The sequence below is a fragment of the Nyctibius grandis genome, chromosome 4, assembly GCF_013368605.1.
Source record: "Nyctibius grandis isolate bNycGra1 chromosome 4, bNycGra1.pri, whole genome shotgun sequence".
NCBI classification, from domain to species: domain Eukaryota; kingdom Metazoa; phylum Chordata; class Aves; order Nyctibiiformes; family Nyctibiidae; genus Nyctibius; species Nyctibius grandis.
This window is the reverse complement of record NC_090661.1, coordinates 79772646-79796508: the sequence shown is the minus strand read 5'-3', so window position 1 is coordinate 79796508 and position 23863 is coordinate 79772646. Positions and strand designations below refer to the sequence as shown.

The following is a 23863-nucleotide window of genomic DNA, read 5'->3' as shown; positions in this document are numbered from 1 at the left end:
ATCTACAAGCTTGAAAATAGATGTGATATTTACATAGCAGCATTGGGTTTCTAGTTGGTTTTGATTTGCCATATATCGTGATTTTTCAGATAGAACCTGAAGGAATCTTTATTTTCCTAGTTGATTGCCTGTGTTCTAATGGTTGTTAAGTACTTAGTCAATGCTAGCTATAAATTTTAAAATAATATTACACATGGCTAATTAGATGTTTAGAATTGCATTTTAACAATGTCAGATGCAAAAATATATCATTTAGGCAATATTTTTTTAGTATTAATCAGCAAATAGTTTTTGCTGTCATTCATATGTATCAGTAGTGGCATGATCACTTAAGTTGGACTTAACTTTCTGAGGAGAAGATAGAGTTTATGTACACTCAAATGCTAGCGAATAGGACAAGACTATATTTAATGCTTCTGTATCTGCAGAAATCTCCTCTTCCTATGTCTTTTCCTTCCACAGTTTGTCTCCTCCTCACATTTTCTGAGAAGTCGCTTCACAGGACCTCAGGGAGGAATATATCAAAGAATGTTTTTAAAAAAGATGTAAAAGTCAGGGCTTGACCTATCTTTGCACAGCTGAGTCCAGCCTGGGCATCTGATTCTTGACTGTTTTTTTTGGAAATACCCCTGCAGTGATGGCAGAGTCCCGTTGTACTACCTGTAAGGATACTGTCATGTTGCAGTCCTCAAGGACCTAGCTGCCTGGTCTTCTCAGTGGTTCAGAAAAAAAGAGAAAGGGTCCTGTGACAGTGCTAGAAGAACATAAAATACAACAAATATGAACACCGTGGAAAGTAAAGGAATACTGATGATTAATACTGCAGCACAAGTTACATAAACTGTCTAAAGTATTACTTCTCTGTTAGTTTAGGTGGTGAAAGGAATTTCTATGTGGTACATTCCCCCTGACTCCCCTCCTTTTTTTTTTTTTTTTTTTTAGCTTGCACAGTCTGTGTCAGAGCTCAGGACTATAAGGCCAATTTTTGGTCTGTGTAATTTGAAAGTTTGTGTGTTTAAATTTATCTACTGAAATGGAGAAAGATGGGGTACTGCTTAATTAAGTAAATTTACACCTGGAATGAATTATACTTTTGTATAAAGAAGCAACTGAAGCATTCTGAAAGATTGCTTGTTCACCTTTAAATAAGCTGTAATTTTACCAAACTGAATAATTAGTCAAAACAAGATTGTTCTGCTCACAACAATATCTCCAGAAATGGTGTTTTGTATTACGTTACCTTACCTCAAAATAGTATTCTTCAATGGAATGCTGTTACCATCTAGGAATAAGTATGTGACTATTTCTATCAACTAGTTGTTTTAATTCTTTATAAAGATGGGCATTACCTGTGTTGCTTCTGGTTAATCTCTGGCATATTTTACTGGAGGCATTAGAACACTAATGAATCTTAAGATATCTTCAGTGAATTGTTCCAGTAACAGATCACATCAATAGTTTCTCATTCTGTGTTTTCTACCAAGACTTTTAGCTTCATACTCCTGTTTTTGAGATCATCACTAAATGGCTGTTAAACAGTGTATTATCTTATACTCCTGCATGGAGGGACTTCTGTTACATGAAAGGAGATTTAGCTTCTAGGTCTCTGGAGCAGACACTGTCTTCCTTTCTGTCTGTGTATAATGGTTACCTAGTGAAGGCATGGAAATTTTACTGTTACTTGCAGGTGATCTCACAGTCTACGTACACAGTGGTGGTAATCACATGTTCTTATCATGTAAGTGCCTCATTAAATATAACAACTATGCTCAGAATAGAAAAAGATGTGACGCTCTGATGATTTTATCCAGTTTATTCAGTAGTATCACTGTAGTTTTATTTACACTTGAATATCGTTGCTTAAACCTGAAAAGAAATTAATGGTGTTCCATGTAATATCTAGAACAAATATGTTTTCAGCTCACAAGGAATGAGTACTTGCCAAAACACTATATATGAATAAGGTCATATTTCTTGTTCCTCATTCTTCTTTCTGTTGTCTCCCAATGGACAAAATCAGTTATGCTTATTCAGCTAGGAAGATGCCTAAGTATCTGTGCATCTTTTGCTTATTCTGGGCCTACTTTGTGTCTTATAAAACAGGGTTTGCATGTATGGGAATTAAGCTTTTGCTAGATGCAGTTTAAATAAAAATTTCCTGGCAGAAATAATGCCCGTGTCATAGTAAAACACACAAATTTGGACAAATGAGAAGAGGAGGAGAATGTTTCACAGAGATGGTAACAAGGAAAATATAATACTTAAAACTGCAAGTATAGATGTCATTTGATTTTGGTTGGTACCTTAGGGACACAGCCTTGTAAGTTTACCTTATTCTTCAAGAACTTTAGTAGCGTAAATCCTCTGCAGTAATCTTGTAGTTTAGGAATGAGGACTGCATGTCAATGTTGGGATGCTTTTGCTATTGTATAGATATGAATTAAATACTGGAATACAGAATCTAATGTGTTTAGATTCGAATTTTGAGTGAACTTACATATGGTATCATTAGAAGTGAATATGTAAGTTTTCCTAATTTGGTCATTCCAGTTTTTTCTTCTCTACCTTAAAGAGTTATGTTAAGGGATTAGATAATTTTTGTGTTCATATGCTTCTCTTTCTTCACGTTTTCACTTTGTTATGGGAAATATAGTGTCATTGGTAGGAAATCAGTTAATAAAATTTGAAATTTATATTGTGGTTTAGTAAGTACAATTATTTTTGATGGCTCTCATGACAATAGTGTGAGGGGAAGACACCATACAGTTTAATAAAATTTCAGCCAAATTGTTATTTTAGAAAAATATTGTTAAGCTGAATTATATACTTATTCTGACAAGTAGAAGGATCCCACATGCAAATATGATGCAGAATGTGAAAATTTCCTTTTTCCCCACTTCCCAAGGAGAGGATATAATAAAGAACACTTTTCTATGATCTGTGAATTCATCTCCAAATTCGTTTTTTTCCTCTAAAGTATTTAAGTAGTTCAATTTAGTTGTAGTAATTATCAAATGCACAGAATTCTACATCTTTTCCCCAATCATTTTTTCCGTATTTCCTTTAAGGATTTCACAAATTCTTCCAGAAATCTTGAATGCCCAAAACATTCAGTGGATGTTCAGTGTCTTTTGGGACACTCAAATCCTACTGAGTAAAATTGTATCAAGTTGTAGATGGTACGTGAAATAATAATAATAAAAAGTTTACCCATTGCACAGAAAGTGCACAAGAAGTACTTTAACGTTTACCTCCCCCCCTCCCCCAGTTTATAAGGTTTACACTGAAAAGTTGGTGTTTTTTTCCTTGACACTAGAGTATGGTAGTTTGTTGTCCATTTTACAATTATTTTGATAAAAGATTTCTTAATTATGCATACTTATTCTTAAACAAGTTTAAGATATTTTTCAATGTAATCACTCTTAATTAATCAAAGCATTTTTTCATGGAAATTTTGTTCTCAGTTTTTGGGAGGGTTTTTTATTGGTACTGTCTTCCCAAAATTCTGCAACTGTTCGGTTGTGTAGTTTGCACCTACTTTTTTACCTTTTTTTTTCTTCTTTGGCTATTTCCCATTTCTTACTGAAAAGTTCAATTTTTTCCAGATAGAAGTGTAAGAAAGTCCTTGACACAGAAATATGTGATTATTTGATAGTAACTAAAGTAAAACTTACCTTGTAGTCTTTTGCAACTGTTTCTAGAAAATCGAGAATATTCACATAATATTCTTGAATAGCTTTCATAACTAATTTCAGAAATGCAAGTTCAGAAAGATACTAAAGAGTCTGCTTGTTTTTAAGCATGTTCCAAAGTCTGTCTTTCTTTAGACAAACATCTCTCTACTTTAGAAATAGGGATAGACAGTGAGGGATAATTGTGTTTTATTATTCTTATATTATTTTTTGCTAAATGGAAAATACTTTGAAATGTTTTTCTCATATACTATTTGAAGATTTTTCCAAACACTATAAGCCATCTATCTCGTAGACTTTGTGTTTGATAATTGTTCCCCGCCCCCCCGCCCCCCCCTTTCTCCAGAAAGAAAAAATGTCTTGAATCGGTCATTAGAAGAGTTCACAACTCATGTCAAACTAGTATAACTCTCAGGAAAAGGTCTAAAATAAACCAAACTGACTCTTCTTCAAAAGAAAATGAAAACAACAGCCCTCAAAATGAAAACAACTGTCCTTCAGACTTCCCACCCTCCACATATTGTCTTTGATCAGAACCATTAGACGTCCAGTTAAGGTTAAGAGTGTAGCTTTGTAACATTAAAAAAAAAAGCACAATGCCAAAAAAAGCACCCAACAATCTGGAGAAAGTCATAGTTTTACTTTAGCTTTTAGTTCAAACTGCAAGAAAAAAGCTGTACAGTATGGCTCTTCGTCTTGTGAACCTGTGTAGGTGCATACGAATGGCACTGTTCCTTTGTGAGTGTGCTCTCCGAGTGATGTGGAAATGAATTTTCGTCGATTCTGCCATAAAAGGCTCTTTATCTTTGCAACATTTAGCACCTTGGCATCTCGTTCCTTGGCTGTGATGTGACCTTAACTCCATCAGAACTTTGAGGGAAATGTTCCTTCCTTTCACAGAATGTCCCCCCCAAAAACCTTTGTGAGTTTGTGAATCAAGTGGTTTTGTTAGATGATAAGTAAGTTAGAACAGTGAACACAAAATAAAGAAACTCAGGAAGCAAACCAAATAAAATTAGATAAAGTTTGTGTACATATTTCTCCCTATGCCCACCACATTCTTTGGAGCAGGTCCTCTCTTTCAAGCTTGTTCCTTGTCACAGCTTGTTGGCTTTTTAGATTCTAGCAAATCCATACAGTCCCCCATGGACACTTTGAGGGTTGGTTGGGAGCATGCTTTCTGTTATCTTTAAGGCCTGGCTAGTCTTCTCAGTGATCTGCCAGTCTTTTTCTGTGGCAGATTCCCTGATGGCTGAATTCCCCACTCTCCTTCAGCTCTAACGTGCATTCTAGAAACTTATCCCAGCTATGCCTTCTTGAACAAGGTCAATTGCCCATAGCAGTAGTGGTCACCTCCTCTCCAAATCCAGAGGGCTATGGTGTGAGAACAAAGAGGCCTTCTTCACTGTCGCCCTGTAACATGTCTAATTTCTAAATAGAATAAAAAGTGATTTCAACTTCCAAGCTCCCCATATAGTTTTGATATCACCCTTGAGTGATCAACCTTTTCCAGATGTTTTCTACTGTGATTTCCCATCCTGCTACAGGTACAGTTAGTGTAGGTTTTGAAGTTGGGAGTTCCACTGGTATAATTAAGAGTACTTTTTTTTCCAGTCCTGAACAGCGGTGCTTGCTTCCTGTACTGCTCTGCCATAATTGTACTTTAAATTAATCTATAAGGCCCACCTATTTACTCAAACTCTTTGCAGTGAGGAGAATAATGGGGAGGTGGTATTTGCAGATTGATTTATTTGACTCTTCTTTCTTAGGCATTTTTGTCCACATTTGGAATTGTTTGATGAGGAATTTCTACTGGGTTTTTTTTTGTGTTGATTACACCATTAATTATAAACCTTGCAAAGATTTCTACAGCTGATTCATTATATATTAATGAAAAATATAATATTTATTTCTTAATTTTAATAAAGACAGACTAACAGAATTGCCTACAAATTAAAAAAAAAAAAGTCACGTAACCGCCACTATCAAACCATTTTGTCCATGTTGTTACTTAGGGTCATTGACTACCTCTAGTAAAAGTGAACCATCTACACAGAGGCAAAAGCCACTCCATATTTTAATTAATACTGTAATTTTTATCTGTTGGAAAAGGCTATTTCATCTCATAGTTAGCTGTGACTGGGATATATTTGCTTTCACTTCAGGAAGAATGTGTGCATGGGGGAAGAGGGTGAAAGAAGGTTAAAATAAAAATTATGAAGTACTTACAAATGTGCATGTTCTCATGCAGACCAGTTTTATGTCTATAATAACCCAAAGTAAGTAGCTATATTCATGCCTCTGTCAATCTGCCTACTTTGATTTGTAGGGAGGGCATAGTTCTAAATTTTATCTTGAACTGCATTGCTGACAATGTTTTAACTGATGTGAAGACACCTTGGAAAGAATAACTTTTATTCATTGTTGGGGGTGAGAAAACATCCAATTATCTCCACCCACTAATTATGACTATGATTTTGTGTGTATGTGATAAACACACATGAAAAATGCACTTTTAGAAGCTTGAAAACTAAGTAATTTTAAAAGCAAGCCTAATCGACAGTGTTTTACTTACTATAGTTCTCAGCTTTGATAATGAGCCATTTTTTCCCCAGAAACAGTTCTGTATCCTTTTGAGCACTGTGTACATTTAAAAACAGTGTTTTAGAGGAAAACTTACATATTTTTAAGGAGGAAATTTCATATTCCTGTGAAGCTTCTGTAATTGTATGAAGTTATTTCTGTCCTCAGATGTCAGCAATCAAAATCTGCATAAATATATTTTGTGTAAATCTGTTGGCAGCTGCTCTCCAGTCAGGTTCCTCAAGATATTAGCCTGTCTTTGAGTTTATGACAAAGTTAAAAATTATTCATTAAACTGACCTGCAGTATATTCAGTAACTGTAAAATTGCCTTGCAGTTCTATTTGGTTTGTAGATGTGATCACGAGTAAATTTTTAACTTAATTAATTGGCTGTTTCTGTTGACAAGAAATTTATGTGGTAATAATTTGCTCGAAATAGATGCCGACTGTAGGAAATGAGATATCCATCATAGGCTTGTGTTCCACCAGCTGCACAGTGGCTATTATGAAAGTATTTCAGACTGCGACGACCCCACTGTTTGTGCAGTCAGGATTATATATACCCACGATCCATTGCCTGCCTGAGAGGCGCTCATGGAGGTCTATGATAACAAAGACTTTGTGATTTATGGCTTGCTGTGAAAGCAGAGCTTGATGAGATTAAACAATTTCATAGCACAAGTGTTTCTTAAGACCTGATTTGTAGTTGCAAGCTGATGGTAAATCACATTTATATATCTGAAAGCATGCTCAGCAGAGGAGTGCAATTACAGTTTAAGACAGCTACTTTTTATTTAATTTTTATCCTGGTTTTGTCTCTTTTATATCCCCTTCGTCTGCAAACCATTCACCTTCACAAGTCCTTTCTTGGTTAGAAGGCCAGACACTGAAGTCACTGATGTTCCTGTGTTGTGTGCACTCTTATTAAAAAAAGAAAAAGGAAAAAAAAAATCTTCAAGCCATTTCAGAGTAGCTTTTACTGGTTCATCTTGGCTGAACTGGGTTTCTGGGCTCGGCCACAGTTCTTGATTTGCTGTCATGTTCAAAATCAGGGACGCTTTTTAGGAAATTTCTAATCACACAAATACATTTAGATTTTAAATACAATGATCAAAATATAGAAAAGTAAAAGAAACCAGTTTTAGTATCTTGCCCTTTGTATTTTATATCTAATAATTTTTAGATTCCTTTTTTCTTATACACAGTAGAAAACAAGACTATTTCTAGTAATATGAACCTGCTTTGAGTTTGAATAGATATTGGCATTATCAGTGACATCCTTGCTATGCTTCATAATCAGGTCCTGCTAAATATTGCAACAAAGCTGTTTGCATCAATATTAAACCATGCTTTGTGGGGCTGAGTGCTTCAAAAACAAAATCAAATGCTTAAGATACACTTGGCTTAGATGGCTATGTTTATTACTCTTTTGACTCAAGGTCAGGTTGGAGTCCAACATGAAATCCCCAATAATACTAAATGGTTTCAGCTGTTGCAAGAAAAAGACTTTCATGTTGGTGAACACATTAAAAGGAGAAAAGTAGAACAAGCCATGGAGTGAGTTATCATTCAAACTCTTTCTCCATTTGCTGTTGTAATAGAAGACGTAGTTTCTCCGTATGCCAGACATCTCCTGTGGGGCTGTGAGCAGCTCCTTGGCTCCCATGTGTTCTCCCTAAAGGCTCTCATCATCTCTAGTCAGCAGGCCAAGGTTCGTTTTGTGTTGAGAGAGGTGATGAAGAAAAGTTTTTCATATGCAATTTCTGCATTCTGAAATCTTTTGTTTATGCATCACATTCCTTTGAATAAATCTGTGCCACAAATAAAAACAATAATCCTATTACAGGATCAAATAGAGGGAGAAGACTGAATTTCAGGAGGGTTTATTCTTTAAAATACTTTATAAGAAGTCATCGCTAAAACCTCATAAGGCACTTGAGAGGTAAATGCATGCTTTTACAGATGTTTAGATGTTAGAAATCCTAATGATGGGAAGTATAACTCAAATAGGCATTTTGTTTTTATGGTCAGTTTTTCACACCCGTTTCTCATCACAGACAGTCCACGTGGCGTTAGCTGTTGGAATGATAGAAATTGAGATGTCTTTGCCGTAGCATCTAGGAAGTGTTCATAAGGGACTAAGCTTAAAAAAGAAAATTATTTACAAGGAATTTTTCATTACTTTGCATATGTTTTCCCCAAATTTTCAACTGAATGTCCAAGTTCAAAATTTAGTCAAATGATAAAATAGATGCTGGAAAATGCACAAAAATTGAATGGATGTATTTCCAAGTTAAATATTCTACTCCATACACCCCCTTCAACATATTGTGACCTTCCATTCTAACCATACTGGAATGGAAGACCGTATTCATGGAATGCTTACTTTTTCATGTTGCAGTGATAAGGTTTTGAAAGCATGTGGGGTTTTATCAGAAGTTATTTGAAATAAAAAGCTCATGTTGCCTTTCGTGGATTTTAGGTAAGCCCCGTGATGATTCTTATCCAAAGTTTTAAACCACGATGTAAAAATTTGAGAAAAGAAAACCTCTCGATAACCTCATCCAGATCATCAGTAAAGATATTAAACAGGACTGGGCCCAGTACTGAGCCCTGGGGGACACCACTAGTGACCAGACACCAACTGGATGCAGTACTGTTCACCACCACTCTCTGGGCTTGGACAACCAGCCAGTTCTTAACCCAGCGAAGAGTGCACCTGTCCAAGCCATGGGCTGCCAGCTTATCCAGGAGAATCGTATGGGAGACAGTATCCAATGCTACAAGTAGGGTGCAGAGTCACAGCTGACAAAAGAAATTTTTCCAAGATCTTATTGGTGAGCATTAGTATAAACACAGTTTGCAGAACAGGCTGTAACAATATGATTCCAATATAATTTTGAGTTTCAAAATCTATTCCATTTGGCAAATCTTATCACTTTCTTGTACCCCAGTTTCTTTGGCTGTAAGAAAGACTTAAGAAATTCTTATTTGTGAAGAATTCTTTCTGGATTTTTGAGCCTCTCCACATGTTGAAAACTTTTTAAAATTTCTTTTGCTTTTATTCTTTGTTTTTTTTTCCCCTTATTCTTTTTCTTCCCTTCTTCTTTCTTTTGCTTTCCCTTTTTCTTTTTTCTTTTATTCCTCTTTTTGCTTCCTTTCTTCTATACTCATCCTCTTTCTAATTACAAATTAATTATTAGATTTGATTCACATTATTTTTCTTCAGAATGGGTTTTAAACAAAACTATGTGTTCAGGTAGGCTTTAGCCTGCAGAGTTTTCTTTTTCTGAAGTGAATAGCAGCTTCAGCCTAGTATATCACAGCAAAGAGAACATTAAAAGAACATGACAGAGCCTTGTAATAAATGGGAATGCAGAAACACCTGAAGCCCAGATGGCAAAAGCGGGTGTTTGGCAAAACCTGTGTAGATTTCCGGTTTTTTGAAGTCAGTCTCATTCTAACATTCCTTGAGAGCAAGCTGATATGTTTGACCAGACATGCTAGAATGGATCAGTTTTCGTCCTCAAGCACAAGAGAAAGTAATTCCATTCTTTTCGGTGCTTGCCTGTCTCTCATGTAAATAAAAATAATCTTGTGTTGTATAGCTAGAAAACTGGGATGTATTTATACTAAAAAGGATGTGGTCTGGCTAGATTTCATATTTTTTAACTCATTGTTTACTACTATAGTTTTTGATACATAAAATGGTAATGTTTGCAGCATGCTGATGCTTTGGTCTTGACTGATTTATTTATTACTGTAGAGTTGTTCATGACTTATGAAGCTTGGTGACAGCATTTGACAGTTCATGTTTAGCTAATCTTGAACATGAAAACCACTGAAGAATGAAATCTGTTTCTGTTGGAGTCAGTGGCAAAACTTGCAGCATTTTACTCCTAAAAATCAAACAAAAAAGAAGAAAAAGCAAAAAGCTGGGGAAAAGCTGTGGCTGTGGAAATAGGGCGAATCAGAGAGATAAGTTGCTTGCTTTTTGTACATCTGGAGACTGTGGCCCTGTTAGAAAATATGTTTGTATGCTGTGGGTGTAGATAGTGTATATACACACAGTGACAAGCAATCTTGTGTAGGAGAACCGAGAATTCAAAAGGCAAAACAGACAAATGCTGCAATGGGGAACAGACATGCAGAGAGCTGAAACAGTGAGTACGAGGTTAGTGGGAATGCCAGGAGTGGAGTGGAAGACATCCAGACTCCACATCCAGAGTGGTTCTACATCCAGTCACCAGTGAGTCTACTGCTAGACAGCACACTGCTGCGTCGTACCGTTCCTGTCATTCCTTCAAACAAATACTGGTTTACCTTGTTGGGTGCTCTGAGACTATGCTGCCACTGAAAAGAATTGTCCTCTTCTCTACCCATGTTTTTGGCTGGTGACTGTACAGCAGGTCAGTTTACTTTGTTGACCTGATGGAAAATTAACCTTCTTATTTGTGTATTATTTTTCTTTGGAAGCTCTCAGATGGGTCAGAGAGGTCATCCAAGATGCTGTGTGCAAGTGCCAGCTCATGGGAGAGAATGGAAATGCATTTCAGGCATGACTGGGCAGGGCAGAAAAGCCTTTTTTCTTGCAATAAGTCTTATGCATTACATCCAATTGTGAAATTGCATTTTTTTTTTTTGCATCTTTAGCATGACAGTGACTGTCCAGTACAAACTTTTAGCTCATAGTAAATACAAGGCAATTCTTCTAATCTAGATTAAGTTGACTCAAATTTCTTCACACTGAAGATGAGTTAAGAGCTTGCCCACTGACAGTTATGGGGATACTGGTGATGCTCCCTAATTTATTAACTCAGAAATCAGATCATGTGCCAAACCCAAAGGGGGGAAATAAGTGACTTGAAATATATTTTAATGATAAAATTCAAATCTTTTTTGACAGCATAGATAAAGAAAAAAATAAATAAGCACAGAAATTATCTTCATAGACGTATGTGTGTGAATAGACAGCATACTGTTAGAAAGAAGAATAATACAATTTGGAAAGTCCCTCTGTATCTCTTGTTATTAAAGTTAATATCGAAATGTGCAGTGTTTGATGTTCATGAAATATTTTCTTTATTTGGAAAACAGGCGTTTAGAAAATATAAGGTTTAAAAATCTTTGATTTCTTTTACTATTTCACCTTCGTTACATGAAATAGTAGGGCTGACTTAAAGCTTACAATAAAAGGAAACAAGATCTCATTTTCAGTGATATAATAGTAAATGAGCATCATTACAAATAAATGTGAAGTTCTATACTGTTGCAGCATTGCTGTTACATTTGCTACATCTGGCTTTGTCTTTTCCTTAAGTGCCTAGAACAAATAATACATGCACTTCATCTTTAACTTCAGATAGTCAGAGTTACCAACACCTGGAATAACGTGATGAGCAATGTAGATTTTATACACATATAGTCATAATAATTTAGAATGTCATCTTAATCTATTTATGATCAGCTAATGACTGAAATGTTTTACCACTGTGTGGGATATTTTATAACTGAAGTTTTAATGGTTGAATCAGTAACACCTGGCTGTCTGGAATGCTTTTCTTTTCCCCCTGTTAGACATTTAAATACATCTCTGGAAGGCCCAAGGGGTGTGACGTGACATATAAGCTCTTAAAAGGAGGAAAATTAGTTCTTGATACCATAATGATCAGTGGGATGAACGTTTGCATACTTAGCATTAATGCTATTAAATGTAAGAGTTTGATTAAGACTCTTAAGGTTGTTTTTTTTTTCTCCCTCTTTTTTAATGCCCTTTCTAGTTTCACTTTGTGAAATTACAAAAGAAGCTGATGTTTTTGCTTCTGCCTCTGGAGGAATCTTGAATCTTTTTATAGACTTTTCTCTCTTAGTGCCATTGTCTGTTTTCTACTCAAATAATCTATAACACCAGCAGAGCTTCTTAGCTGATAAGTATGTTAGACACCAGCTGCCAACAATGCAAATTCAGTGAGACACTGCTTCTAACAGGATATCTAGTATCGCATTCTTAAATCCAAAAATATCACTCCAGTGGCAATCCACTTCCTATTATTGCATGAAAACAATGTATTTGTAACCTTTTATTCCTTGCCCTTTTTCCTTATAAATGTTACGCATTTTCCATTTATCCATTTTTAGGTTTTGTACCCTTTTTCGTGTTTCAAGTTTGAAGTGTACAAAGTGTAAGAATGATAAAATCGCAATAATTGCAACTTCTTGTCTTAAGTGAATAAGTCTTATGACTTTTGTCTTGATAAGTGCACACGCATATATACTGACATGCTAACTTGATTTGCTTTCTTTAGTGAGCCTTCTGGGTGGATTTAACTTGTGTTTATAAGGTAATGCTGAGGGTCTCAGCAGTCGTTCACTTAGTGATATCTGTCATCTGATAAATTTCTAAGAACTTTTTTTTAAAAAAATGCATATCACATACCATTTTCCAGTTAAGTAGTTAGCCTTCTCAGACACCTTGATATTGCAGAGTTAGTCCTATAAACTGTAGAACGACAAGCAGTGGCATTCTTCTGAGAAGACCTTAGCCACTGTGGTAAACAGGAAGATGGGAGGGGAGCTGTGGTGTTAATAACAGATGAGTTATTAAATATTGGGAATAAAGGTATACTTTGAGAAATAAGAAAAAGGAAACATTTTTGTTGTATTCTATACTGTTATTTTTCTAGAGGATACTCTAAAATACAGTCACACTGTGTGCCAGATGCATCAAGGAAGAAAACAGCTTTGAAATGTGGGTGGATGGTCTTGCTTATATATATTTCGTGAGGAGATTTGTTGTCTTTTTGGACCTTCTCTTAGGGAAATGAATTGACGACAAGGAATAGAGAGTTTCTTGAACTGTTCACAGAATCACAGAATGTTAGGGATTGGAAGGGACCTCGAAAGATCATCTAGTCCGATCCCCCTCCCGGAGCAGGATTGCCTAGACCATATCACACAGGAACGCGTCCAGGCGGGTTTTGAATGTCTCCAGAGAAGGAGACTCCACAACCTCTCTGGGCAGCCTGTTCCAGTGTTCGGTCACCCTCACCGTAAAGAAGTTTTTCCTCATATTTATGTGGAACCTCCTGTGTTCCAGCTTGCACCCATTGCCCCTTGTCCTGTCAAGGGATGTCACTGAGAAGAGCCTGGCTTCATCCTCATGACACTTGCCCTTTACATATTTATAAACATTAATGAGGTCACCCCTCAGTCTCCTCTTCTCTAAGCTAAAGAGACCCAGCTCCCTCAGCCTCTCCTCATAAGGGAGATGTTCCACTCCCTTAATCATCTTCGTGGCTCTGCGCTGGACTCTCTCTCGCAGTTCCCTGTCCTTGTTGAACTGAGGGGCCCAGAACTGGACACAATATTCCAGATGCGGCCTCACCAGGGCAGGGTAGAGGGGGAGGAGAACCTCTCTTGACCTGCTAACCACACCCCTTCTAATATACCCCAGGATGCCATTGGCCTTCTTGGCCACAAGGGCACACTGCTGGCTCATGGTCATCCTGTTGTCCACTAGGACCCCCAGGTCCCTTTCCCCTACGCTGCTCTCCAACAGGTCTGTCCCCAACTTGTACCGGTACATGGGGTTGTTCTTGCCCAAATGCAGGACTCTACACTTGCCCTTGTTATATTTCATTAAATTTCTCCCCGCCTAACTCTCCAGCCTGTCTAGGTCCCTCTGAATGGCTGCGCAGCCTTCCGGTGTGTCAGCCACTCCTCTCAGTTTTGTGTCATCAGCGAACTTGCTGACAGTGCACTCTATTCCCTCATCCAAGTCATTAATGAATATATTGAATAGAACTGGTCCCAGTACCGACCCTTGCGGGACTCCGCTAGACACAGGCCTCCAACTGGACTCAGTCCCATTGACCACCACTCTCTGGCTTCTTTCCTTCAGCCAGTTCACAATCCACCTCACTACCCGATCATCCAGACCACACTTCCTCAGTTTAGCTGCGAGGATGCTGTGGGAGACCGTGTCAAACGCTTTACTGAAATCGAGATAGACCACATCCACAGCTTTACCATCATCTATCCACCGGCTTACGTCCTCATAAAAGGCTATCAAGTTGGTTAAGCATGACTTCCCGTTGGTGAAGCCATGCTGAGTGCCCCTAATGATCCCCCTATCCTTGATGTGCCTAGAGACAGCACCAAGGACAAGTTGTTCCATCACCTTTCCGGGGATGGAGGTGAGGCTGACCGGTCTATAGTTACCCGGGTCCTCCTTCTTGCCCTTTTTGAAGACTGGAGTGACATTCGCTTTCCTCCAGTCCTGTTGGCATCATCCATGTCACATTTCGTTGTTCACGTGAAATACTTGAATGTGGGCATCCAGCTTTGTCTTAAGCTATCTGGTCTGTGATAGACTTAGAATCATAGAATGGTTTGGGTTGGAAGGGACCTTAAAGACCATCTAGTTCCAACGCCCCTGCCACAGGCAGGGACACCTTTCCTCTAGACCAGGTTACTCAAAGCGGCATCCAACCTGGCCTTAAACACTTCCAGGGAGGGGGCCTCCACAACTTCTCTGGGCAACCTGTTCCAGTGTCTCACCACCCTCACATGGACTCTATAATATAATTTAAGTGCCTTGTGTATTTAGAAATGTGATTTAATGTGCACAATTAGAAGTTTTCTACAGTATTTTCCTTCATGCTCTATGGAGAAGTTTTACTGTAAACGTTTGATCCTCAGTATTCCAACATTTCTTCCACAGAATGACCCTGTCATTACAGTTACTTTTAAGAGAAAAGTATCTAAACAGAGCAATTTTCTATGCAAGAATGAAGATATTTTATCTGCTGTTACAGGTGTAGTATATAAGCTTTATTTCTGTTTGAATTCCACATACCTTGGCACTGTTCATAGTCACTGCTGTGGCACTATTTCCCTGTTCCCTGCTGAAGAGATGATCTCCAGTTTGGAGTAGAAATGAAGTGGACCTTTGATTTGTAGAAACTCTCAGGTGCATAGTTAGTCAGATAGAGAAGAGAGATGACTGATATATGTTTCAAAAAGGCTTTGACAAAAGCCTTTTCAGGTACTAGTTATCTAAGAGTACATGAGCACCCAAGAAGTGAGGCTGTATATTACTGGTTACCTTCAGTGTAAGAAACTGGGACACTGGATTTTGGCTCATCTCTTGCTAAGTGTTAGATTGCTAAGTGCAATGGAAGGCACAGTGTGGCAATGTGATTACTTTCCTTTATTCTTGCTGCGTGGGATGGATTTTCTAGGAATCTATTAATTTGTGGCTACTTTATGACAGTTAGAAGTCCTGGGATGTTAAGAAAGGCTGACAATTTTAATTCTGCTTGTGATGTCTCCTGTTGCTGTCTGTCACCTTAAGTGTTTTTATATGCACACCACTTAATTTTAAGGTTCAACATGTGTTATAAATAAAATAGATGTGCTTCCAGTGTACTGATTTATAATGATCAGCAAAGAAAGTTAGGCTTTTAATCTTTTCTGTAAAGTAATGAAAATAACATTTCTTCTTCTTTTAATTATATTTCTTTGGAAGCAATACTTCTGATCACTGCAAATAGGTAGTGAATTTTCATCTTCAGCTGAATGACAAGAGAAACAGCACACTTCACATGGGTCTGGAAGGCCAAGTATTATGTATCTGTGATGCATGGAACTTGCGTGGCCCTTAATGGATTTCAAAGCACTTTCCAAGGCTGATTAGGAATCCAGAAACACCACAGACAGGGAAGCCTTAGATTCCTCAATTTACAGAAAGAAAAGAAGGAGCCAGTGATTTAGTAGCAAGCTAGAGACAGAAACCAGACACTCCCTTATATTAAGGCTCCTGCTAATCAACAGACATTCCTTTTCTAGAGAGATGCTAAAACAATTGTGTTCCATTTTACACAGAAGACTTATGCCCACAACTACTGCGTGTATGCCTTCAGGCTCTCACCATTGCATGTTTATTTTCAGAATCAGCCCCCAAACACATATAAGGGAATAATTTGATCTTTTTTCAAATCAAACTCAACATGCAACATTTAATATTTTTAGTAGTTTAATGTGCAAATAACTATACAGATGTTGTATTTCCAGTCATTATTGAGTTAGGCTTTGTTTCTGAGTCTCAGTTCAAATTGTAAACAAATTATTTTTGCATATGGATCGATGTAAATTTAATAAACTTTATTAAAAATTTATATTAGAACTAAGATACTTTTTTTTTTGTATTCTGGTATTTTCTAGCTACACTAGAATGAAAAATATAATTTAAATATAGGGGCATTGTTTTGGTGTTAATAGTTTAAGTATCAAAACTGTGGATGACATCATATAACAACTAGGAAGTATTACTTCTGGTTATTGAGTTATAACTCCAAATAAATGAATTATTTAAAAATGTTATTAATTTCTGATCATTAAATGTGATTTTAATTTTTTTGAATGTTTTTAATACACATTTGGTAATTTTAGGGATTTTTACATCATATCTTTTGTATTCAAACTGTATTCAAATAGTTAGGCAGTAAATAATACGATGAATCAGAAAACAATTAAGCCTGTGCTCAAATTCCAGCAGGTTCTCTTGATGTGAAATATTGCTATCAGTTTTTAGATTTTTGCCTTCTGTCTGGTACTGTTTCTGTTGTTTATGTCTTATACAAGGGCTTTTCTGACACTCATGGGGGAAACTCCTTCTAACTCTTGGTTCTTGTCAAAACAGCTCCTTGTAGGAGTCTTTGCAGCTTTGCAGGAGCGTTCCCAGGTACCCCTACAGAAATCTTGAAGTGCAGGTGCTGCAGAGTTGCCTGCAACAGTGCTTTTGTTGAATTTCTCTTCGATTTTAGTTTTTTCCTTCCCTGAAGGTCTTATATGTTTGACAGCTACTCTCTAATTTGCTTATTCCCCAACATCAGACTGTCTTACTGGTAAAAGGAAGGTCTGTATTAAGCAAGACTTAAGGCTAAGCATTTAGGTAAGATGTTGGAAATGAAGTTTACAAGTGATGCTAGTACAGCCTTCCCTTTCTCCTGCATTATAGTCTGTCCTTAGCTTCTGAACATTCTTCCCACTTCCCAAAGTTCCCAGGTGAATCCAGCCAGGGCTTTTGCTCAGAGGTTCAGGTACACACTCATCTTCTGTGTGCTGTTTTCTGCCTTGTCCCTAAAGCTAGGTTGGATCACTATACTTTCTAGACTCTCCCCATCTTTCTCTTTTATCCTGATCATTGTTTCTATTTCATATCTAATACCTCTGCAGCTGTGACAACTCATGTTTCTAGTGTCTTTAGGAGTTTAGGCCTTAAGCAGAGATGTAGATTCTTTAAACATCTCTTAGTAAAAGGGAACTGTTTTATTTTGGATGCTTTGTGACTATGAGTTCTTTGTTCACAGCTTTACCACAGCCTCGTTTGTCACACAACCTGGACAATCTTCCAGGCCCAGTTGAGGCCTGCCAGCATACTCCTATTAAATCTGATGCAAAACATCAGTTAAGCGTATAATCTTGTCAGGTTCTTGGTGTGTAGACATCCAGTTTCTAATGCACACGGATAATAAGTGTGGCAGCAATTTGCTTTGCCTGGGCATGCTTCTGCAAGGCAATTCCTTCTTCCTTCTGTATTTCCTGAGCTTTCTGTTTTGCAATGGTCATAAAGCACACAGGTAAATGTTAGCAAGAAGCAGTATCCAAATAGGCCTTGTTTACAGTAGTAGTTTAGCAGGATGTTTCTTTTCAAAGGGATGAACAAAGCATTAGAGGTTCTATAGGTTGTAACACCTTCGCAGCTAAAGCTGTCTGTCTTTGGTGAGACTAACATGTGAAGGTAAAGTTTTGAACTGAATACCGGTGTTCTCTTCAAGTCAAAAAGCAGTTAATAATTCTTCATTTTAACCTGTCTAAAAATAAAGGCATAGGGCTGAGGATCACTGCCTTATATTTGGACATAACTTGTGTTTTCTGCAACATGAATGATGAACACTTGTTAGGTTCAAGCTATGTAACTAGCAGTTCACTGATCACTTATTCTTTTAATTTCATCTACATGAGGCGAACTTTTCTGAGCTATTTTGGTTTATATTGTATTTGTCCTTTTTGCTGTGACTGTAATGTTTCTACCATTTTTAGAAGAATAATTCAGTATTTTTTTAGTGGCTGAGTAAATGTTAAGTAATGTTAAGTTTAAAATTAATGGAATTGTTTATTGCAGTTTTACCTTTGTGTTACCTGAAGCAGAGAATATTTTTTTGTTTTGTTTTGTTTTCATTTTGAGTCCTGTCATCCACAGAGAATGGGGATTAGCCTTTGGCTAAAATAGTGCTTTCAGGTCCTTTCAGCATTCAGTAACTGTTTACTTATCCAGGTATAAATGGGTAAAAACACAGTTAAGGCTCCTAGCTGCAAGGTCAGCTACCTTTTTAAAATTCAACCTCATGAGCTCCATTCAGTTGAGGGCTTGCTGGTATGAGCCATTAACTGCCTGTCGCATGTAACCTTCCCTTGTCTTACACAGAGCTGCACACGAACCTCTGGTACTATACAACACACCCTTGGTTCATGCCATGCGAGAAACAGAAGCAGTTTAACTTGTGATCAGTGATCATATGATCCATTTACAGGGTGCAAGCTCAGTCAAGTAGAAGTAGTAAATCATTAAAAATTCACTCAACGCCATTCCTGCCGAGTAGAACATCACAATAATATCATTTTCTCGAAGTTGCCAGTCCAACACTATTAGCAGCTTTACTTGGTATAACAAGTTTTTCAAATCTTAAATTAATTGAAAAAGTATAAAATCCATTGAAAAGCACAGGATATTAGTTAAAAGCTATAATGCATGGCAAAAAATAATCTCTTGGACTAAAATTGTCTCTGCAGAAGGTAAAACACTCGAACATGCATGCTGTAAAATGGCAGTAGCTACTATGACTGTTGCATCAGGCCCACTTCAGGACAACGTTTAAACTCACCTCAGTTTGGATTATCATGTAAGAATATGGTTAAATGCTGGTCTGAACAATATAAAGCTATGTAGATGTCTCCAGCCCTGACCAAGTGGTTTCTGTATGTTTTACCGATTATCCTGCAAAGTTTCTTGCCTTTTTTTTTTTTTTTTTTAACTTTTGCAATGCATTTCATCCAACATCTGGAATTAGCATTTTTCCTTGTTTTTATTAGCTTGGTTAATTTTTCTTTAAGTGTGGTTATTTCAGAAAGCAGCTGCTGTGCATGAAAAAATAACTCTTTCATCAGTCTTCTAATGATTTTAGTTATTCAGGGAAATGTATTTTGGAGCCGTATTAACTAGTGATAGATGAACCTTGCTGTTTTAATTCCTTTTAGATTATTATCCAACATTCAGAAACATACTGAGTGCTCCTTTTTCTGTGAAGCTGGAAAAGTCTTCCTTTAAGATTCATTCACTAAAAAACTGTAAAAGTTTTTAAAACAAGCAAGCAACTTCTTTCCTCTGTAGATGGAAGTGGAAAGAAAGGGAATGGATAAGGTAATGGTGTAGTATTAAAAGCAGAAAGAAAAAGTCAAGTACATTTTGCAAGATGAGAAACCAGTAGATGAATATTTGTTTCACTGAAAAGTCTTCTGCTTACTTTAGCTTCATGCTTCTTTTTCTCAAAGCATCTGAGCCTGATGAAAGAGGTTCTGTACAAGTAGTGATGGTGGTGTGTGATGATTGCCTTTTTATTTTAAATAGCTGAACTGGAAAAGATTTTTTTCTGTCTCCAGGCGGATTTCTGATGTTCCTATATTTGTGGCTGTTCATTTCAGAGGGGGCGAATGTGGTTACAAAAAAATATAACTTTGGAAATATGTTAAAATGTGTAATAGGGTTTTTTCCCCCCTCAGATGAAAACTGAGGTTAAACTGTTCATACATTAAGTACTGTGTTTATGCTAACCATTACTTAGTTGGCTGTTTCTCTTTTTCAAAATTATATCCATAAACTAAAAAATGGATTGAGAAAGTCTGTATTAGCTTCTTTCACTAGTACAGAGGAACACTTAGCGGTTGTGTTTGAGACATACTTTATGGGGAAAAAGAAAATAATTTTAATATACACAGAGCAGTTCGAAAAATAGGAGCTTGAAGAAAATAAAATACAGAAGAATTTTACATATATAATAACATTTTAGACAGCAAAATGAGATAGAGGATGGAAGAGTCTTAATCAAGTCAACATTTTAACTAACCCAGGACATGCCATTTTTCTCTTATACTGATGTACTTGCAGTTCTGCTAAGTACAAATGCCTAAATCTGTGTGTTAACACGGGAATAGATGCAACAGTTTAAGGATCATGCTAATGGGAATAAACTTAATTCCTTTGGTGTTTCAATAGGAAATTAATGAAGTGGTGCTAGCCTACAGGTGTCTACCTGCAAGTGAAAGGCGTACGTCTTCCAATCTTCTCTAGTCAAAATGCAGAGAAGGGAGACTGCTAAAAAGTGACTATCTGTTGGGTGCTCCTCTTGGGGAGCAATATGAAATAGAAAATGTTGGGCATTTTATTTGCTACTTAACTGGACATTACTCAGGTACTCTTTGTGATAATGGCACTGCAAGAAACACAATAACATTAAAAACAGAAATTCAGTATGTTTCACTATGTAAACTACTGGGGCCATTTTTCTTTTCCTGCTGTGTTGTATTGCCCTGCCCTATAACACGTGATCTTCTGCATGTGGAATCAACAGGAGCTTTGACTTCATTTTTTTTGATTTAACATTCACTATTAGGTGAGACAGTTATTGAAGGCACAATTTAATAATATATTTTGCAGTGGAAAGTGCAGTTTTATTGCAGTGATAAACTATTTCTGAGTAACAAAATCATATTGTATCTATAGCGACAGATTCAATTGCAAAAGAAAAAAAGAAGAAAAAGTGTCCTTTAGCAAGAAGGTGCTTCAGTGAGAGAAAATAGTGAACTCCAGATGCAATAGTTGTACTTTAAGGAACTGAGCAGTTTCAGTTTTTTAAATAATGCTGTTGGAGCAATTGTGTTTTGCAAAGTGTAAAACATTTAGTGCATCAGTCTGTTTCTAATAATTTAATTGAAAGGTATGAGTAACAGAAAATGAATTCTGATATGAATAGTCAAAATATGTCATTTTCTTTTTAACTTTGATACTTTGTGCAGCCAATAGATATAATATTAACAAAAACAGTCATGCCAGGAGGTAGGTGCTGAGACCAAAGTCCAGTGCTGAAACAACAGAATGTTATGAACAATCATTTTTTAGCATTTCTTCCAAAAGTTTCTGAATAAGTGTAACTGGAAGTAAATCTTTAATTCACATCTGAATGTCTGAAGATATTTGCCGTGATATTAATTTCTGTTATTCCACGCATGAAGCCGGATAACTGGAGCAGAGGAGTCAGAGATATGACAGCTGGCTCTGTTCATTTTGTTTCATTATGTTGTCTAAGAATTTGTGGTTATAGAACAATTAACTCAGCGTTCTAGAAAGTAGACCTAAGCATTAGATTTTCTACCACAACCCTCATCTTCCACTCTGTATTAATAGCTAAAAAAAAAAAAAAAAAGAAAGAAAGAAAGAAAAGAACAAATCAAAAACATTCAGATAAGCATTTTGGACTATAATTTATGTAAATTTGTAGAGAGACAACTTGAAGAATTTCTTTCCCCTCCTCCTCCCAAACTGTTACTGCCAAAAGATGCCATAGCAATGGTATATCTTCTGTTGTTTTGTTAGAGAGTTTTATTTGGGCTATGATCTTGAGGCACTTGTCAGAATGCAAGAAAGCGGTCAGAATATGATATGCTGGTCTTGTGGGCAGTACAGAGCTGAAAAACTTTTTGCATCAGGATTGTGTTGAAGTCTGCTATGAGAAGTTCGCAGATACACTTACCAGCGTGAAACTGAGAGAGTATCTAGAGTATCACCTCTTCCTCTGTGAGGCTACCAGTCCTGCTTCAGACGGGTATACAAATTCTGGTTCTGATCCCTCCTGTTAAATTCTGGCCCTATGCAAATAGAAAAAAAAAACAAACCACAAACATTGACGCGAGTGAAATTGCCCTGTGTAAAGCTAATGCAATGTAACTTCTGAGGAATATATGAATCATGTTCAAACAATGGGAAGGACTGTATCTCAGAAATGCTGCTGTGCCTTAAGAAACCACTGTCAGTGCAGAATGGCAGACAATGGCGAATCTTTACATTTGGTTGGTTAGCTGAATTTTAAACTCCCAGTACCTCTATTAATCACACAGAAACAGTAGTTTAGGAAAAAGGTAACTCCATTTATGTAAGTACAGTGGAATAAGTTTGGATCATTTTCATTTTATACTGTTGTTTTGTGCACTTTGTTGTACTCCAAACATGAATGAAAGTAGTTCTTGAAACTATCCACTGTATAACCCAGGCTTATTTTTTCTTCCTGTTTCAGTTCTATAGTAGTTTTACTTTGTCTGAAGTAATTCTGAGTTACCTGCTTGTGGTATCAATATTGTTTCTACCCAGTTTTGTATATTCAGGGTGGGGAAAAGGGAAATACTCTTTCCGCTCTCCCTACACACCTAGTTTGATGATCCATGCTTATATCCAAAATTTTCAGGGTTCCTTTAATGTTTCTACTACTATAAAATGAGAATACCTCCAGCTTCTGTGAACAATATTACAATTCACAATGCATTTGTTACATTCTGTAAAATGTGTATCCTTTTTCTGAAAGTGTCGTCCTATTGACAAGTGGTAGATTCAACTGCTGGTGAAAAGAAAGAGGGACAGATGAGAACAGGAATGAAAGAAGGATGTCTTGTTCCTTTAGTCTATCTTCTCTTTGGTCAGCGCAAGTTGTGGGCTTCAGTATTGATAACAACGATGACTTTCATTTGTTTTTGTAATATAATTAAGCAAATATGGCATACATTGTTTTGATTAAGAAGCTAGAATAGTACAAATTCTACATGGTATATGTTCAGTGAAATTAAGTACCAGTGAACAGGTTTTATGTTGATAAAGTAGACATGCTTTCATGGAGATCAGTTCTTTGCCCTGTGTAACCTTTTTATTAGCGAGATAAAACATAAAATCACTAGATTTTAGTACATGCATCTGATCATCATTTAAAGTATCAAGTATGAGGGGAAATTTTAGTATTATCATTGTATTTGTTAGTGGTCCAACTGCTACTAGAACACCATGTTGAGATTTGGAGAAGCCTGTGGTTCTAGAAAGTTGCAGGAGACTGAAGAGAGAACTGATGGGAACAAGGCAAGTGATTTTTATAGAAGACTGGATAACATAAGTTATGGTGAGAAATTCCAGGAAATTCTGTCTGTCTTGGGTAACCAAGGGAGTGTGAAGAGGAGAGCTGATCACAGTATGTCAATAGCATCACCTCAAGTGAACAGCAACATGAGGGATAAATTCAGAGCTTCCATCTAATGGGCAGTGAATATGAAAAGAACCAGCTGTTGTAACTGAAGCTTACGCACCCAGAGTAGAAAAAAGATTTTTAATGGCAATGCTGATTTGTTGGAACAGATTTCCTAGACTTGTGACAGACTGTACATAGGATGCCAGTTTGTTTAGCCAAGACTGGAAGTGCTCAGCAGATGTCAG

At 36.8% G+C, this 23863-nt stretch overlaps 1 protein-coding gene across 2 annotated transcripts in view; it reads left to right on the top strand.

Moving 5' to 3' along the window:
• LRMDA (leucine rich melanocyte differentiation associated) overlaps nucleotides 1-23863 on the top strand; it is a 700798-nt gene that overhangs the window by 544435 nt on the left and 132500 nt on the right. The window lies entirely within an intron of this gene.